Here is a 6000-nt window from a genome sequence, read left to right as displayed (position 1 = left end):
GTTGGCTCAGCAGCGAGAGTTTTCCTCTTCTTACGAACGTGGATTTCTCCTTTATTAGAAAAATTAGAGGTAGAAACAACTAGATTGAGTTTTTCCTCCATTATGATTTTTAAAATTGAAAGGTGTATGAACCATTTTAAAATTTCTAGCAAAAGGTTTAAAATATTAAAATTTTATTTTCAAATTATAAGTAGAATATAATTTACATTTTTGTTTTTAATGAAAATAGAATAAATTTGACGAATAAACTGTGCAATAATAGCAATATGCAAGACTTCATATCTTTCTGATGTTAAACAGATATATTTGTCTAGACAGGGTGGTTCAAAATTCCACGCCACCCGAAAGTGATAGGTAGCGCTGTTCGCCAGCGCTCAAGGCGAGCAATTGGGGCCTCCTCATTCAAGCTTTCGACGTCGTACGAAGAACATGCGTCGTTTTACGAACGCTGAGATGGTAGACAAGCACCTCGTTTACGATATTATGTATCCAGCTACAGTTGAACTGTTCAGTTACGCCTAATAAAGTTTTTTTACACTACTTACTGCGTTGTGTTATTTCTGTATCTTTGTGTCCCTGTTAGTACCTTCCGGTGGCGTTTCCGGTCATGCTTTCCTATGTGAATAGGGTAGATTTTGATGTTCTCTACCTCCCCCTCAAAGTTCGTACGCGGAATTTTGAACCACTCTGTACATGGAGAGATATAAAGTATAAAACACAATGAAATAATAACAATGAAAAAGGGATAAATCCACTACCTCATAGATAGCATTAAAATGAACATCCCTGCGCGCGCTCGTGTGTGTGTGTGTGTGTGTGTGTGTTTAAATGATAAAGCTTTCTATCCATACCAACGATATTCTATCCTACCAAACGTCGTAAGACAGGCGCAGATATAAACAATACATTTTCTGTTAAAAAAGAAAATAATTATATGAATTGAAGTTAATTTTTGACAGAAAAACATAAGCAATTAAAAGTCGTAATTGCATGATCGTACAGCTAATTGCTTCAGCTGTAATTTTAAACAAAAATAGAACCATTACATCAGATGAATCTTAATTAAAAAAAACAAACAAAGAAACTATTTAATTATATAGAGAAATAGCAGTCGTAAACTATTAGTTGTAAATCAACAGCGACATGTAGCAATATCTATTGAGTCATTTGTTGGATTTAGAACACTTCTAGGGCTTCGATGACGTAACATTTGATGTTGCTAACAAGGTAAATGGCACAACAACAACGGTTACTTTCAAAAACTATTTTGAAACATATTTCTTCTTTCTTATTTTCTAGACGAGTTAAAAGAGAGAGGGGAAAAAAAACGAATATTTGCTATTAGCTATTGATTAAATTACTGAGAAAACGAACTCTTCTCTTTTACTTTTTAATGAGGTCCCGCGTTCCACGTTTTTAAAAGAAAAATAATTATTTTCTTAACTAATCTATGATGATTAAAGAAATACGTATAGCGTCGAAGAAAATGTAGTTTTAATAGTGTGGGCATATGCTTATATTATTTCCTAAAATAAAGTTTTATTTAGATATAGTGCTTGGAAAGAAGTCAACGGACACCCCTATGGGCAAGATGTATCGTGTCATGTAACGAGTCACGTGATTGTAGCCGGTATAACTTAGAAGAATATGATGCTCCAAAGTCAGTGCAACTGTATCCGGATTAAATGGCTACGATAAGGAAATTAATACAGATAATAGGGGATATTAAAGAGCTATCCTTATTTATAGCCAAAAAAAAAAAATATAATCTTCAAAATTTTAATTTTATTTTTTAATTTTTAACTATATAATAAGGATGGATCTTTAAAATTATCGTCGTGAAATTCCTGCCATGTACCCTCAAGGGATGTACAGGATATGATAGTACTACCTGAAAAATTTACATCATTACTAACTTCCTATCTACAATTTTCCTCCAAATCAGTCCTTTACTTGTCAAGACTCCAACATTATCAGATCTTATATTTCTATCGTCTAAGGCACTTTGTACCGTATCAATCCACCTATATCTTGGTCTTCCTCTGGGTCGTTTTGCTGCCAACCTGGCAGAGAACACTTGTTTTGCTAATCTTGCCTCGCCCATTCTGTTTAACTGACCATACCACCTGAGATTAGCTCTGCTAACGCATTCCTGGATGCTGACAATGTCAAGTTCTTTCCTAATATCCTCGTTTTTAATATGATATTGCCATTGATGCCATGCCCCTAATCTAACCCAGGTCTTTGTCTATACTGAGTGAGCTACGTAGGCTCCAATATTTTGGAGCCTCCGTAGCTTTATATTCCTCGCATTTGTTCTTTACAGTCATTACAAAGTCTTGTTTTTTGTGCTTTAGCCCTCTAATATTATGATCATGCTCCTCTTTAACTTGCTATCAAGTTTATCTTGTTAATGACAGCTATATTTCCTTATAGTTCTATTCGATGTTTTATAGCGCCCCTTTTGAATATGTTAAATGCATCTTTACTCCTTCGTACACCTTCACATCTATTTACGACTTGTGTTCGGATCATCCGTAGCTTCAAAACGACACATTTGGGGATAATTTTTATCCTACCCCTCAAATGTCTTCATTCAAAGATCACTAGCAATACGGACTTCGATTAATTCTTTGACATGTTCTTGAAATCGGCAGTCAACATCACTGCTAAAGTAATCGATTATCAAGTTCGCGAACTTTTGTCCTGGCGAATAGCCCTCATTAGCAAGCAAGCTGATGTGTAATTAGTTCGTAATTAAAGGGTTTGTTCAGCTCGATCGCTAATTTTACGGAGGTCGGAGAAATTGTCCTTAACCAGAAAAAAAATAAAAAATAAAAATGCATTTTATCCCCGAGGGTTTCCAAATCGGACAATAGGGGGGTGGGGGTAGGGGGAGACACTGGAAGTAATCTCCGACGATCTCTCAGCTAATTCTCCAGGTGGTGATGTGCTTTTGGAATATGTTTCGAATCCGCTCACCACAGCGCCCCCACATCACACGTGACAGCCGCCCAAATCTCCTTCGTCTGTTCTCTGAAATATAACCGTTCGCTGAGGTTACGCGAAGACCGTCGAATGCTAGGCAAGGACGCGAGAGGAGGCTGCTGTCAGCGGTAGAAGCAACGAAGTATTTAACTACTGGTGCATACACACGCACACGCACACACAAGCTGTAGAGTTGAGTAAGCCCTTGAGTCGCTTTCCGGTTTTGCCTTTATGGGTGAAAGGAGTCGGTCCCAATTGAAACGGAAGACAGACAAGATTTAGACCATGAAGAACAGAGAGGACTTAACACAATTGATGAGGTAACGTGAATGTTTATGTTTCTGTTGTTTGTTTTGTGTTGCTCTTTTTGTTAAGCTGGTGTCCGGGGGTGGTTGAATGGGCGATGATTCTTGGCATCTGTTTTTTTTTTTTTTATGTGGAATGAATAGCTAAATGTAAATACGTCTCTTTGGTTGTATATAGGATACGAAACAAGTATTACAGATGACACAGAATGCAGCTATTGTCTCAAACTAATTATCCGTGTTATCGTACAGGAACAAGTTCTTTATGTAGTGCCGAATAGCTCAATATTATTGGCTGAGTAATGAAAGAATCATAAAGAGACTTAGATGAAAAATAGACATCTCGATAGCCTACTGTTAGAACAGCTAAGACTTCGAAAGATGTTTTTTTTTTCCTTTGATGTGTTTTAGAGGGCATGTAAATTGTAAAATTTTCATATCTAATTAAATTAATAGGATAATTATATAATTTTATCGAATTTATCTTACGGGATAATTTATCATGCATAGCTGACACCCACATCACGCCAATATTAATTATCAATGTACTGATTTTGGATACGGCAATGCTAGAGTATGCGTTAAGGAACTAATCAACTATCAGAGCAATAAAAATAGCCATAAAATGGAACTAGTAGGCGATACGTTTCATCGTTTACCAAAAATCTCATCACCTTCGTATGCCTCGGCATAAAACCGTAACTTGACTCACTAATCAAACTTGTTGAGAATCACATTTATCAACTATAACAGAATCTCCCAGTTGACAGCTCGCGTGGATGGAATTCGACGGCAATTACGATAACCATTAATATACGGTAATAATAAAGACTGTGATAAATCATTTATGATAGTTACTTACTTAAAATGAAGATAAAAATTAATTCATATTATATATAAAATTACAATAAAGATTACATTTTCTAAATTGCTAATATCTCTGGTGATATGTGAAGTTAGGCAAAAATATTTTCCACATTCAGAACTGAGTTATATCTAGATGTTATCTGATCGCATTTAGTGCAGTTCTCTCTAAAGTTTACGATATTTATTAAGAATATTAGATGCGCTACTCTTTAATTTGTATATCAATGATACAGATAAAGATTTAAGAGGAGATATTGAGTTGTTTGCTGAAGTTGCAAATCTGCAGAGAACAATAGTTGATAAACATGATGTAGATTATCCTGCAGGATGATTTCAATAAATTGGCCTTGTAAGCAAAGGATAATTGTTATCGATTTAATTTTGAAAAATCTATGGTTATGCGCCTCGGGTTGAAAATGTTGTATTCGGTGTATCATATTTATGATGCTGGATTTCAGGAAATTGACGAGGCTAGGAACTTGGGGATAATGGTGGAGAAACAGTTGAATTTCAGAGGGCATATTGGTAAAAAATTTCCTAACATAGCGTATAAAGGATTGCTTGGATGTTGCAAAACACGCCAACATGTAAAGATAGGAAAGTTATTATCCCTCTATATAAAAGGCTAAGATTCGGCCGCATGTCGACTATTTGTGCACAGAGGACATCTGTGTTTTTGGGCTGGGAGGTAGCGGAGAAGATTCGAAGAGGAGTAGCCAAGCTGGTAAGAGGTCTGTAGAATGCACCCTATAAAGATAGGTTGAAGGAGTGTGGATCGCAAAGTTTCGTTAATAGACAGAAAAGAGGGGACATGATAGAAACTTATAAGTTGCGTAAGAGTGTAGTTAGTAAGCGCGTGTGAACCACATTTTTTGCCTGGAGAGTGATGAATGTGTGGAGTGGATTGCCAGAATGGTTGTGAGTACTCTGAGAGTGAATGAGTTCAAGGACAGTTATGGTAGGCTTTGTGTTTATAAACGTTAGTGTAATTTCCCATGACGAGTCTTCGGACTCCATAGATATACCATATAATAATAATAATAATAATAATAATAATAATAAACAAAGAACTGGGAAAATGACTAATTATCGAGATCTGGCAATCGAAGTTGGCCGGCTCCTGTGGCTTAAACACACCAAAGTCATCCCAATAGTTATCGGTGCACTTGGTGCAATGTCAAAGGAGCTACCAACTATTTACAATAACTAAACATCAACGAAGTGACCCCATATGATCTACAAAAAACAGCATTACTTGGAACAGTCCATATATTTACGACGTTACCTGACAGACTATTCTTAGATTCTTGGATAGAATCTGAATTTCTCTGTATCGCCAGTCAAATGTTTGAAAGATATCTTGTTTTGAACTGTGTATCAATTATGTGAACAAAATATTGAAAGTTAAAATTTGAATTTCATTAAGGGGGGGGGGATGAAGGTCAACTTTTATTTCTTACTTAAGGACTACAGATAAAATCTATAAATCTGGCACTAACTCAAAGACTGCCCAGGCATTTGAAAAATTCCTCACTGACCAGACAGAAACAAATTGCAAGCTGAGAGTTGTATGGACCTCTCTAGATCGCCTTCGTACTTCTGCGGTAGTTAAGTGAATAAAGGACTGAAAAATGTGGCAACTCCAAGTGTAATATACATGATCTTATCTAGATATTGGGCAACCTAAATCGATACACATTTGATCCCAGTATAAGAACATGTATGGGTTTTATTTTTTGAAGAGTAGGAAGGATTCAATCTAGCAGAAGAATGATTTATACGGTGAGAAAAATAATAAATTTACTGCGCATAGACACATTCAGTCAATTACGTTGGATTC

The 6000-nt window shown here is 36.0% G+C and overlaps 1 protein-coding gene across 1 annotated transcript in view; it reads left to right on the top strand.

Annotated features, from left to right (window-relative positions):
* Positions 1-3098: 3098 nt before the first annotated feature.
* The window catches only part of LOC150096985 (G protein-coupled receptor dmsr-1-like), an 84996-nt gene continuing 82094 nt past the window's right edge, over positions 3099-6000 (top strand). The window contains exon 1 of the mRNA XM_090408065.1: positions 3099-3308. The gene's annotated coding sequence lies outside the window, so the exon portion shown is untranslated. The remainder of the gene's footprint in view (positions 3309-6000) is intronic.

The sequence above is a fragment of the Typopeltis vanoorti genome, chromosome 18 (assembly GCF_054136105.1).
Source record: "Typopeltis vanoorti isolate ZY-2024b chromosome 18, IOZ_Tvanoo_1.0, whole genome shotgun sequence".
NCBI lineage: Eukaryota > Metazoa > Arthropoda > Arachnida > Uropygi > Thelyphonidae > Typopeltis > Typopeltis vanoorti.
The sequence above is the reverse complement of the archived record's forward strand: the minus strand, read 5'-3'. Positions and strand labels throughout refer to the sequence as shown.